The 13,102-nt window shown below is 42.7% G+C and overlaps 1 protein-coding gene across 3 annotated transcripts in view; it reads left to right on the forward strand.

Moving 5' to 3' along the window:
- Positions 1-13,102, forward strand: part of SRPX (sushi repeat containing protein X-linked) — a 48,773-nt gene that overhangs the window by 12,311 nt on the left and 23,360 nt on the right. The gene's annotated exons all lie outside the window — the stretch shown is intronic.

Raw genomic sequence — 13,102 nt, forward strand, 5'->3', positions numbered from 1 at the left:
CTGTATTTTTATTTATTTATTTATATATTTTTAAATCTAAAGCTAATTCTTCTCATAAGTAATGTAATTTCAGGTATAGTTTAAAAGAATCACCAAATGATCAAAGTCTATTGTATCAAAAGCCAGCAATACAATATAGTTGTTTTTTGTTTGTTTTTGTAATACTCCTGTCACTTCTGTGATATGCATGTGTCATTAGCGAAGCTGAGATTTCAGAGTCAATATCCTCACAAATGACCTTGGTGACCGCTTTCAGAAGGAAACTTGTTTATTCTCTTGTTCTAAATGTGAGAACTTGGAGAATATTCTTTCAGTTGGGACTTCCCACTGGAAGGAGTATTAATGAAAGAGGAGTGATGATTTGGAGAGAGCATCCCAAATGTTCCTTTAAAATCTGCATTATTTTATGCTGGCTGTAGCAAACTCCTTTGAGTCTCCCTGAGGATATAATTAACAATCATTCATTTAAACAAAATGAGCAAGCCAGTTCTCATCGGTTGCTTTATACACCTTCTGTGCTTTTGGCTGTGAACTCCATGTTAAATATTGTTTGCTTTGAGGCTGTTTTTAATACAAGTCTTCAGAGATGAATTAAATTCCTACCTCCTGAGTCTTGACAGCAGTCGTTTCCTTTTCAATTGATTAGCTTGCTATTTAATTTTAAGCTCCTCTCTACCTGATTTTTTTTCCTTTTAAAGTTCCACCTGTTTTTCCATCTTGTTTCCCAAGTTTTTGACCTGCTGACTGCCATACATGGCTCTCAGTTGTTCCTTCAGCTCTTCCTCCCTAGTGTGATGTCATTGTTTTTGTTTTGTTTCCTTTCATGCTACCCTTGCAAAGCACTGGCAAAGTGTGAGTAGTCGTGGAGTCCTTAGAAGTCTATTTTTCTTCCAAGGGGTCCTCCGCTATTAATACCAACAGATCTCCATGCTTTCATCTGTTCATGGGGTTTTTGCAGGTGCCATGGATTAAACAGCAAACTTTCTAGAGCATGGGCTTTGTAAAACAATGTGTGTGCTTCCAGTTTCTCAGAAAAAGAAGTTGCTCACACGGAATTGGGACTTAAAGTACACTGCGACAGGCTTCTGGACTGCCATTGTATTTATGCATGAAAAGGGAGAAAATGCAAGCTAAATTGGGAAGATGTCCTGCTTGAGCCAGTTAAGGATAATGATCCACAACAGTTATACATTGGATCGTTACATTACAGATCTTTACATCACGTTGGATCTTTACATCTTACATTACTAAGCATATATTACAAAATATATATATACTGTACACATATGTTGCTTTTTGTAAGTGGTGACTTGAGCAGAGAAGGTAAGGAAAAGTAGTGTAGGGGAGAAACCCTCGAGGGAGCTCACTGCCAGCATGGAGTATACAGTAGCTCTGTGTTGCTTCAGACACTGTGACTGCTTATTAAGGAGTAAGGTGAGATCACAGTCAGTAACTTCAGTCATTAAATGTATGTTTTCCCCCCTCCTCTCCTCCTGTTTTCTAGGATCTTGATAGAGGGTTTCCTGTGGAGTACAGATAGCTCCTGATGCTAGCTTTCAAATATTGAAGTAATGTTGGATACTTAAAACTGGGATATTTTTTTTTCTAGGGAGCCTTTCCTTTAGTCTCCTTATAAAATCTGAAAAATGTTTGTAAAATGGCAGAGCTTCAGAAATAACACATGAATTGTGGATAGAGAGAAGGCAGGAAAGTAGTATACCTGGTGCTATACTATTAAAAGTTAGATATTGAGATGTGCCAGTTTCCACTGTCTGCATTTAAAATAATGAAGAAAAATAAAAGAAAAAGTATTTTCTTCCATCTGTCACCAATTCAGAATAGATCAGGGCCGGTTTTCAATCTCTTCCTTTGGAAAGTTATCCTAAAGTCCCTTGGAACTTGTCATTAAGGAGATTTTCAGCTTAAATGTGCTTTGTTTAATTAGCTAGTTACTGGCAGTTATGCCTTTTTATTTATTTATTCATTTATGATTTGTTGTAAACTCATGTTGTAGGAGAAAAGCCCCAAACCCCCAATTCTCTGCTCAGTGCAGAAGGTGGCATGGCCTGTGAGCCCTTTGTGCCGCGGGGGTTTGTGCCGTGATTCGTCCTCAGGACCTGCTGTCCTGCTGGAGATGTGCTCTGCCATGGGGGATGGGGACCACTGTCGTAACAAATCGTGTTCCTCTCAGCAGGTTTTCGTCCCAAAGCCCACCGTAGTCCTTCGCCCTTTCGAGCAGCCTGGAGGCAAACTGGTCCTTGCGGCCATTTTCTGAGGGTGGCTGCTGGCTGGAGTACACAGTTCATCCCATGTCCTGGTGGTTCTCCAGCCATCACAGCTCTTGGAAACCTCTGGTGAGACCAGGTGCGCACAGCCGAGCGATGCTGCCAACGCACCTTTGTAGCTTTGTTTCAGGGAGGTGAAAACTCTTGAGGGCCCTGCCAGTTCTCGTGACTGCATTTATAGATCCCTGTGATTTTTAGGATGCGTAAATAAGATCTGTCAGCAGAAGGCCTTTGAAAATAGTGCCTCCGGACATGGGTTATGCGTGTCCGTATGCAGTACCAGTCTCCAGAGTCCTGGCAGAAGAGGAGCAGTGGCTAGCAGGACGCAGGTGGGAAGTTCTCCGGTCAGGCTACGAAACCTCTGTGGAGAAAAGGGCCGCAGGCATGTAAGGGGTATGTAAGTGCTGTGAGAAACTAGTGTGGAAAACCGAGGGCAGGTGGAGACATGCTGCAGGGTTATAAAGCAGCTGGAATTTCCTTGATTGCTGGGAACTTTGTGCTTAGATGAGGTTATTGTAATCTGTTTGAACGGCACCAAAGCTGTGAAGGATTGAGATGAGCGGGTGCCCGCCGGGATGGGGCAGATCTGGGCTGAGCTGTGGACAAGTGCTCCTGATGGCTGATGCTGTGTGAGAGCAGCAAAGAAACAATCGATGCTTGTGGATGTCTGGACCACGGGCAACATACGGACAGACTTCGCAGAGCCTCCTGTCTTAGTTTGTCAGACGATGTGTATTTTTCTGTATCGAGAGCCGTCTATACATTTTCCATGCACAGCCCTCTAACTGCTGTCAGTTGCTGCCTTCCTGGTCTGTTTACACTCTGGCTTACACTTACCTACGGAGCGTATGTGCTCAGAATAGCAAATATATTATTACATAGCATGAATCTATGGTAGTTGTGTTTACATAGATGTAACGCAGTGTGTTTATATAAAGAAGTTAAAGAATATGCATTCTATTCACCTAAACTGATTTATGTTTCAGTGTTCGTGCCATATTTTTCTCCTCTTTGGAAGCAGTCTGTGGTATTTTGACCATCCCTGATCATGAGAAGAGCCTTTATTATTTTTTTTAACCATTATTTATTGAAGAGGTCCTTAAGCAAAAATCAAACTTGAAGTTCCTCACAGCCTGAACAAAGGGAATATTTTTCTCCAACCTCTCTCTATTGGCCTCCTGCTGGCATAATATGCTGCCATTCTAAATATTCAAGGATGTCTTTTGTTCCTCTGTCCTTTTGGGGTTTTATTTTGTTTCGCTGGATTTCCAGTTTCTAGTAAGCTCATCATCAGATGCAACCTTTTAAAAGGGAAGGGCATATGCTCTTGGGCCTTCTCCTGACAGCTTAAGAAAAATCTTGGAAACCAACTTCTTCCTTTTTCTCTGCACCTAGTTATTTAAATGTTTAATTTGGCAACGAGTCAATGAAAAAAAAACTAACTGGCCGATCTGAAAATCAGCATTTCATGAGAGCGCTGTTCATGTGCGTAATGTTCTGATTTTCCTCCGTGAGCCAGGCTGCCAGCCTGACCCCCATCGCCCGTCTGCTTGATGAATCATTGTGGTACCTTGTGGGATGTGCTGCTCGGCAGTCAGGGGAGCGTGGACCATGTGGGAAATGAAGAGCAACACAGGAGACGAGTGGTATTTCTCTTGAAGATATACCAGTGTCAGCTCCCAAGTATATCTTTATTAGCTTGTTTAGCTTTTTTTTTAATTAAACAGAAATGAACACTTTGTTTCAATAGCAAAGGCCTTTCATCCATGTTTCTCCTTTTCATCTAGATTTTCCTTAAATGAATTTTCTGTTGAAAAACAGCTATATGTATGAACATATATTTTGCAACTCTGCGATTGTATTTTAAGCAAAATGTGATGAAGTCCTCTCTTTCCACTGAGTCATTTGAAATCTCACAGGAGCATCCAGTGCAAAGCATACGTCAGGATTCTGGAAATCCCTCATTTCTTCCTGGTGAATATAAGGACACAATTGTAGTGAAGGATATTCACAGGTTTTTTTGGTTTTGTATTTTCTGTTTCAACCATATAGTATTTAAACAGTTACCCAAGGCCTTTGGACATTTTATATGTATGCTATAAGCAGTATGCACTCCTCATCCTGGCACTAAACCCATGATTATAGTAAAAGCAGATATATTATCAGGGAGCACTGACGTCCCTGCACTGCATGCATGTGTTGGCAAGGGCGTTCGTAGCCTCTCGTGAAGTCTGCCAGCCTTTCCCTCGACCGCCGCGTTGTTAAGGGACTTCTGCCAGGGTTGGCTCGGAGCCACCTGCACAACTTCCACTTCTATTGCCAGTCTGGAGGGGAAGAGAAAAATAACACAAACCAGTGGTGGAAAGCGTTCTGCTTTGGATTTACTGTATCTAAGATGTCTACGTATGTGCACAAATGGGAGCAAAGTGGAATTGTTATTTTGCAGAGCGTTCCTCGATCAGCACTAACTTCTGTGTCCTTGCCATTACTCTCCCAAAAGCCAGCGGCGGGATGGAAAAGAGCACGGGCAGGGCTTGCCTAGTTCTGGGTATGTGATTTCCTTGAAATAAACGAGACCTTATGCCAGTATTAATTGTTTTCCTTCTCACTCAGTATTTGGCAGCACATGAAAAGAGTCTGTTTTGTAAGCTGAAGGGTGTACAGTGATGGTTTTCTCAACATGTGTAATTAATCTCCTCTGCAACACCTACGTTGCGTGGTGGCAGCTGCAGTTTCCTCATAGTCACATTAGGTCACAGAAGGCAAGGAAAGAGGGAAGAGATTGTCTTCGGGGACAGGAACCTGTGCCTGCATTTTCCTAATCGGATTCGTGATTTCTGAGTAATTGGGTGGTTTTATTCCACAAAGCATAAGCTACTGCTGGCACGCAAACTTCAGGCCTCTCTGACCTCTTTTGAACTTGCTAATTATGAAGCTTTCTGTTCTGCGTTTGGATTGTGCTTTAATTACGACAACTTTGAAAGAGCTGTACTTTGATGGGATCGCATAGGAGGCATCTCTCTTGAAGCAAGTTAAAACCTGTGCTTTAAAGCAAGCTATTTGCATCTTAATCAATGCTGAGTTGTGGTGAATTAATGTACGTATAGCCCCGAGGGGATCTTCCTGGTATAGGATTACCTTCTGTGCCTGAAAGAGTTTACACCTGCAAGAAATAGAAGCAAAACAGCGGCGTGTGGCTTATGGGTGGGCACAGAAGCTCAAATCTGAGCTATCCACGTGCGTATCGCCATGCATACAGGCAGGGAGACTTCTAGACATCACTGGAAGTTAGTTAATCATCTGGGCTTACAAAGCTGTGTAGATGTTTATTGAAAAACCTGGTAACTTGGTCTGAATAAGTCAGCTGGATTTGGATTTGCTTGCAGGAATATGCTGTGGTTCTCAGGTCAGCACAGCTCTTGCTGCATGTCAGGTTTCTGTGTTTTAACTTGCTTCCCCCTGCGTTGCAAAGACACTTGGGACTATTGACTGAGTTAAGCAGGAGGCTGAAAGGTGGCATGGCCAAGTGGGAACATCCTTCGAGGAAAGAAGAGGCAAGTGTTGTCTTTTGAGTTACTGTGCATGTTGGAGGCTGCTTAATGCAATCAGTCGCCATTAAATTCTCTCTGTTTAAATGTGTTCATTTATACAGGTTGCATTTGGCTGGCTCTCATGCTCCTATTTGCTCTCCTTTGAGTTCTGTAACAAAATAAATCTTAAATTTGTTGTGGCTTTTATGCCTTACAGACCGGATGCAACCAAACAATTGAGTGTGCAGTCAGCTTTTAAACCAATACTGAAATCCCACCGAAGCCAATGACATTTAAGCATGAGTCTTGCAAAAGTGAGGTGTAACATTCAACCGGTAAAGGATGAGATCAAAAACCTGGCTTTCTAGCTTTGCTACTATCATAAAATGAGTGCAGGTATTTTTACACCCAAAGTAAAGCTCTCTAATATGAAGGTCGTGACCATTTTCAGTGCCCTTTCTGGCTCCTGATGGACGTCTTCCAGACTTCAGAGGTCTTACCGTGACCCAGCCCTGCCTCGCTGCAGCAAGCTCCGCGGTCTGCTGCACGTAAAGCTAAGGTTTTGTCGTTTTGTTCATATATTTGATGTGGCTTTAAAACTCGGAGGCAAGATGTTGGTAGAACTAAATGCAGATGGCATGAACTTACTGGTGGAAACTCATTATCTGCATTTTACATGTTTAAACTCATCAGTTGCTTGAATGTAGAAGGAATTCCCAACTACTGAGCTCTGTTTCGAAGGATAGAGAGCATATGGGAATGAGCCTTTTCTTTCCTCTCAGTACCAGGAATAACTGGTGTCTGTAGACCATACAAGATGCTATCTAGGCTCATTTAACTTGCTTTGTTTCTCTGTGTGCAACCCAACGACATTACAACTGACCTTTTTTTCCTCCACACTTTTGTTTTTTATTGTTATTTTTTCTCTCTGAGATTTGCCATACAGCTGACGCTGGAAATTGGCCTTAGCACTGTATTTTTAGGGCTGTGTTCTTTTTTTTTTTTAACATTTCCCAGCAATGTTCCAAAAATTGGAAATGTACTTATCTTCTCTGAAATACATATTTAAGTAAATTGGTGCTGTGTTTAAGACTTCAAGCTTCAATAGAAACACAAAGCTGCAACTGGCACGTTGACTTTAGCTGCTGATTTTTACAACACAAGTTGCAATTTTAGGTAATCTTGTAAACCCTGAGCAAAAGAGCATGAGAAAGGGCATGGGGGGGAGGAAAAAAAGGCTTTAGAAATTCCATGGTGGAAAGTGACAAAATAGTGTTGCCTGAAAACATCAGAGCTCTTACTAATCTGCATCTGTAAGTGCATTAGATGCAAAACTCTTCAGTTTGCCTGGTGCTAAACGAGGGAGGAGAACAGAACTGTCCAGAATAAAGCCCCGTCTGCAGTCAGAGTGCAGTGGCCTCTTCCACCTCAGTGCCTGAACTTGTACTGTCTCAGGGTAGTAAACCGTAAAAAGGTTCTGACTGGTTTCACGAGGAACACTGTTGTGGTCTGTAGCTTATTTTCAGTTGATCTAGGACAAGAAGCGTTAAGAAGTTTGTTAGTCATGGGAAAACAAATTTTCTGTGGCTAATCTGCCTCTTGCAGCCCACGTTCCTTCCTTTTCTCCGTTCTACAGGATTTGTAACACAATATCACATTAAATGCTGTTCATGTACGCACCTGCCTATGCAGTGTCTGCCTTGAGATTAACTTCTGGTCACCTCAGTCTGCCAGCAGACCCACATGGGTGAACGTTTGCCATGGGAAGATCATTCCTGGGCGCATCCCTGAATTTGCCCACGTGGCATCGCTTACATAGTCAGTGACATCAAACGGTGGGGGCACAAGTCCTCATTCCTTTTGCCCAGGCAGGTGATCCCAGTGACCTTGGTCAAGGTCTTCTATTGAATAATTCTGCTAACATTTATGTGGAGCTGAAGGCTTTCGTGTTCTGGTTATCACTTACTGGTACTTTGTTTTTTTTTTGTTGTCATTTTTAAGAAACCAAAATGATATTGCTTTCTCTTTTTGTGCGTTTTGATTATTTTAAACCTTGCCTTGCTTTCAAGGCTTTGGGAAACCTGATCTAGTAGCAGGCATCTCTGCCCGTGGCAAGGGGGTTGGAAGTAGATGATCTTTAAGGTCCCCTCTAACCCAAGCCATTCTATGATTGCTGCTTGTCAGAATTAAATGATCCAGTGAGAAAATGCCTGACTTCGGCTTAGATAATCATAGAATCATTCAGGTTGGAAAAGACCTCTAAGATCATCCAGTCCAACCTTTAACCTAGGACTGAAGTCCACTGCTAAACCATGCTATGAAGTTCTACATCGACACATTTCTTGAAGACCCTCAGGGATGGTGGTGACTCAACCACTTCCCTGGGCAGCCTGTTCCAATGCTGCACAACCTTTTCAGTAAAGAAATTCCTCCTAATATCCAACCTAAAAGTCCCCTGGTGCAAGTTGAGGCCATTTCCCTTCATCTTATCACTTGGTGCTTTGGAGAAGAGCCCAATCTCCACTTCACTATGAGGTGATTGTAAGGTACGGTGAGGTATCCCCTGAGCCTTTTCTTCTCCAACCTAAACAACCCCAGCTCCCTCAGCTGCTGTTCATAAGACTTGCGCTCTAGACCCAGCTTTATTGTCCTTCTTTGGACACCCTCCAGCACCTCAATGTCCTTCTTGTAGTGAGGGGCCCAAAACTGAATGTAGTATTCAAGGTGTAAATTCTAGTGAGGCTCACCTGAGCCAAGTACAGAGGGACAATCTCTTCCCTGGTCCTGCTGGCCACACTATTTCTGATACAAGCCAGGGTGCTGTTGGCCTCTTGGCCACCTGAGCACACTGCTGGCTGCTGTTCAGCTGGCTATCCACCAATACCCTCAGGTCCCTTTCTGCTGGGCAGCTTCCAGCCACTCTCCCCCCAGCATCTAGCGTTGTATGGGGTTGTTGTGCCCCAAGTGCAGGACATGGCACTTAGCCTTGTTAGCCTTGAGAAGGTGCGAAGTTTGTTGTAGGATCAAGATGGCTAAGCAATTCATGATAATTCTTACAGTTCTGGGGAACTTTGAGGTGGTAGGGCAGAATGAAAAGCTTGTTTTCATGCTATGGATTAATACTGTGTAATATCTGAAAGGTGTTTTTGTGCAAGCTACCTACCCGTTAGAGAGGTTTTGCCTTTCATGGGCTGAAGTGGTGTGCCTAAGATTTAGGATCTTGTTTTCCGGAATAACTTCCTATCCGCTTAGGGGTCTGTGTTGCACAGAGGAATAATGTACTTAAAAGAAGTTGTTGAGCAAAACTGAGGAACAGCAGGAATCTTCTTAAAACTTCCTCTGCTGTTTGACAGCATTTGTCTTCCTTCTCTGGCAACTTGGTTGTCGTTCTTAGCTATCGGTCTAGGTACTCCCATCTCAAAGCTTTTGCAGCCTTATCAGTAGGGAAAGGGGAGGGTGATCACATCCAAGAAATACAGCGTTTTTCTCAATGCATGTTTGGCTGATTGTATTTAATTCATACTTCTTGTATTGTTTGCAGTTGTGGAGCTGACACTGGAATCTGTGCTAATTCACAAGTGCAGCTGTATGCTCTGCTTCCCTCCATTTGTTTTTCAGAGGACCAAGGTCCCAGGCCAGGAGAGCAAATGCTGGGCTGGCCGTAAGCACGGAAATAAGAGCCATCATCAGAAAGCTGCCTTCACAGGGTGTAGACTGTGGTACAAAAGCAACGAAATACTTTGTTAGATGACTGACATCGAATGTCAATGTCCGCAAACAATTTTGAGTGGATTTAGGGTCAAACAAGCGGCCTCCCTGAGGCTGGTGAGGCCACTTAAGGAGATACTTAAAAGTTTTGTTGGAGGAAAATTGGTGAAGCCTTGACAGCTGACATCTGTAGCACACTTGGAGGAGATTTGGCAAGCACAAAAAAGACAACGTTGCTCTTGAAATGTTCTGATTCACGTTCAGTGCAATGAGTAACTACTGTGTGTCTGAGCGTCTCATTAGGTTGCCAGTTTGAGCACTAAATGTAAATACTTGGAGAAAGATCGTATTTCTTTTCATGAATTCTAGTTACACAAGAATTTTTACATCCATCAGCATGCTTAAATGCTTACTGTTACCACTTGTCCTGCTCTGTTTTACAGTTTTATCCATGGATCTCTTAATTCAGCACAGACTACTGAGTGGTCAATAACAGACAGTACTGCACATTTTCTAGTAGCTTGCCTGAAGTTTCATTAAAATACTGTGCCCTAATAAAATATAAGAAAAGGTAAAGATAAAATATAAGAAAAGGTAAAGCTTTCGTGTATAACCTCTGGTCATAAAAGTGTAGTAATTATTTTGTGAATGAACGAATCATTTTTCCTGACATAAACAGATCAAGTTCCATAGGTTAATCTCATGGGAGGTTCATGATAAAATGGAAGTGTTACTTTGTGGGTCTTGCTTGTAATCTGCCTGAACAAAATCTGCAGCCGGTTTTTGTAGGGTTTTGCTGCACGTCCCGTGATGTGAGATGTCTGTCAAGCAGCTCGTTGCTCGTCCTCCTTCCTTGAAACACCTGGGGTTTGTACGGTGATAATTTTAGCACTTTGAACTCAGACGAGTACTTTACCTTCACAGGGTTTGGTAGTTGATTTTGAACTTACGTAAAGTTCCCATGGGTGATGTGAGAAGACATCAAGGGAAAATGGGAGTGGGCCCCTCCAAATGGACAGCAAGGAAAAGCTTCTCAGCACTTACCCCAACCCAGGCCTGCTATGATTATTAACAGTAATGAAACGTTGCTCGTTAGAAAAGAAACCTGACTGCTTTCTCACTTCCAGCTATAAAATGTGCTGGAATTGGAAGATGTCAAACAATAGCTTTCTGGATATGTTCATTCTATTTGTTTTCATCCACAGCGTATGGCAGCAAATCATGAAGAACAGAGCCTTATTTTAGGGCAAGGGTAGGAACACCTCTGAAGGCCATTTTTTATTAGAGGACTTTCAAAAGCATTTAATTATTTCTTATCTAAGGAAAGATAAATATGTGAGAGCTCACATAGCCCTAACTTATGCTGATGTATAAATGCTAAAGTCACTGCACAGTAGAATTCAGACAATTAGAAAAAATGTTACCTCACTGTTTTCATTTTTAACTCTCAAACTGAGTAATTAGCTAAGAGTATCCCAATTTCTGACAGAATAATACATGTTGAGAGAGGTGCTCATTCACATATCAAGGTCTTCACGGAGCCCTCAGGGATCACAGCTTGCTTTTTTATATTACACGCTCAGACTTCAAATGCAGCAAAGTTTATGTTGAGGAGTTTTTAAGATGTTGCTGTTTAGGCATCAAAAATTCGACAGCGACAACAAAAATAAAAAATCCAGAGAAACAGCTCCCAAGCGATAGGAAGTCTGTGCTGCATAAAACCCCAGGTTTCAGGGGAGAAACTGGAAGTTAGCTCCACAAGGAGTGAACTCAAAGCCTTTGAAAACTGGCAGAGGGATCCCCAGTGATTACAGTAAGCTTTGAATCAGATGAATTGTATTTTTTTACTGCTTTTATTGCAGGCATGGCTCTTGATTTTTTTTTTTTTTTCCAATGCAGGAACCTAAGTGTTTTGCACAGCTGTAATATCAGTGCAAGGGTTTGGTCTGCAATGGGGTGCACGCGTCCCCCTCTTCCCTGCAGCTCCCAGAAGGTGCTGCTGAACACCAAGGTCATGAATCCTGGGCACTTGTGCCTGACATTCAAGTAATGCAGCAGGAAGGGTCACGGGCGATGTAGAGTCTCTTCTTCAGGTGGTCCAAGCCCTGGTGAGCAGTGCTGCATTGGTGCTGTGCAGGGACCTGCCCCGTTGCAGAAGAACCCTATGCACTGTGGTTTCTCCCGTGCAGCAGCTCCAGATACATGGGCTGGGTTTCTCTCCTGGGTTTTGGATGAAATGGTGAGGAAGTAGATCAGGGAAGCTAGGTTTGCCATGGCTTTTAGCTCCTTGGCTTAGCCTGCTAATTGCTTTGTGCTGTTGTGCGGGGAGGAGAGGGGTTGCCTTTGCCCAGCTGGTGGGGCAGAGGAGAACGTGTGCTTCCTTCCAGCTGGTGGCCTAGGCTGGAAATTTAGAGACAGTGGCATAAATGGAAACATGTATGGAGGGTAGCAAGGTCAAAAATGCTGTGATGCAGGAGTGATGCATTGGCTGTACAAAAAATCCTGAAGGAACAAAGTTAAGTTGTCCAGAGGCTGGTGGGGTAATGAAAAAAGTGTTACTGGTTTGTGGGGAGTCTCTTGATAGATGCTGACAGTCATGTGGGTGAGACAAACATTGCTTTGGTAGCTCCTTCATCCTAATACTAAATCATCCAAGTCATTAATGTCTGATGGGTTTGATTTCAGCAGAAAGTGGCGTGCTTTGCACATGAAATCAGTAGCTTACTGAGGATCTTAAATTGTTTTATTTAGCCTTATTCTAAGCAGCGGACTACATACAAGCCATGGTCTTGGACCTCAGCAACAGGTGGTGAGATATCTCTGCAGCTGTAATTTGGGATACCATCTGTGAGAAGCTGCTGTAGAGTGGTGCTGAGCCTCCTTAGCATCTGTCCGTTGCATGCCAAATTTTTAGCAAGATATTGCAGAACAGAAATCTGCGTGAGCCCTTCTTCTTGGAGAAGGTTTATCTAGAATTCAGACTGGATGGTGTGCTTCTGATTTTAAACAAATGTCATTTAATCTTTTGAAGGCTTTATTGATGGTCACCATGATTTATTGATGAATGACTTTAAGGTTTGCACTCTGAACGGTTTCTGATTGTTATAAAGCAGTTTCTACCGTTGTTATAACAAAACTTATAGGTGTTGTGCAGATCTTTAGAAGTGCAGGAATGTACAATTTATTTTGAACAACCACAGAAGACTGCTTGATAGCAAACTGTTTTTGATATGAGTGTAACTTGTGTTTGCAGGTAACGTAACTCAGTGTTCTGGTTTTGGTGTGAAGATCACACAGGTTGTAAACGAGGGTTGTTCTTGAGTTACACACATTTTACTTCTGCTGTTTGGCCTGATGACTGTTAACAATGGCCTGATGGCCACTTACACTGTGGAACCACTTTATAGTGAAATCTTTGGTGTGGCCCTTCGCTTGTGCCTCCTCTGCTCAAGAGATCAACTTCTTGACGGGTGGGCTTTCCAAAGCAGAGGAGCTGTGACGTGAATTGTGCAGCATGGCATTGCACGACATAGCTCTAGGAGCTGTGAGAGAGATTTTCATTTCACTTGATTATCAAAT

Source organism: Anser brachyrhynchus (genome assembly GCF_964034855.1).
Source record: "Anser brachyrhynchus genome assembly, chromosome: 1".
NCBI lineage: Eukaryota > Metazoa > Chordata > Aves > Anseriformes > Anatidae > Anser > Anser brachyrhynchus.